At 34.1% G+C, this 267-nt stretch overlaps 1 protein-coding gene across 26 annotated transcripts in view; it reads right to left on the bottom strand.

Moving 5' to 3' along the window:
* Map4k4 (mitogen-activated protein kinase kinase kinase kinase 4) overlaps window positions 1-267 on the bottom strand; it is a 177235-nt gene that overhangs the window by 54211 nt on the left and 122757 nt on the right. The window lies entirely within an intron of this gene.

Genomic DNA, 267 nt, shown 5'->3' with positions numbered 1-267 from the left:
AAAATAAAATAAAATAAAATAAAATAAAATAAAATAAAATAAAAAGAAACAGCGAGATTTCAAGGGTTAAGAACTGCTTCATAATTTTTTTTTACTCTTTAAAAAAATTTTTATTTATTATTTTTATGTGTATGCACGTATTGCCTGCATGTAGGTAAGTGCACCCATGTCATGCAATGCTCGCATTGGTCAGAAGAGGCTGTTGGATCCCCTGGGACTGGAGTCACAGACAGTTGTTAGCTGCCATGTGGGTGCTGGGATTCGAAC

Source organism: Nannospalax galili, unplaced genomic scaffold, assembly GCF_000622305.1.
Source record: "Nannospalax galili isolate Female #2095 unplaced genomic scaffold, S.galili_v1.0 scaffold182, whole genome shotgun sequence".
NCBI classification, from domain to species: domain Eukaryota; kingdom Metazoa; phylum Chordata; class Mammalia; order Rodentia; family Spalacidae; genus Nannospalax; species Nannospalax galili.
The sequence above is the reverse complement of the archived record's forward strand: the minus strand, read 5'-3'. Positions and strand labels throughout refer to the sequence as shown.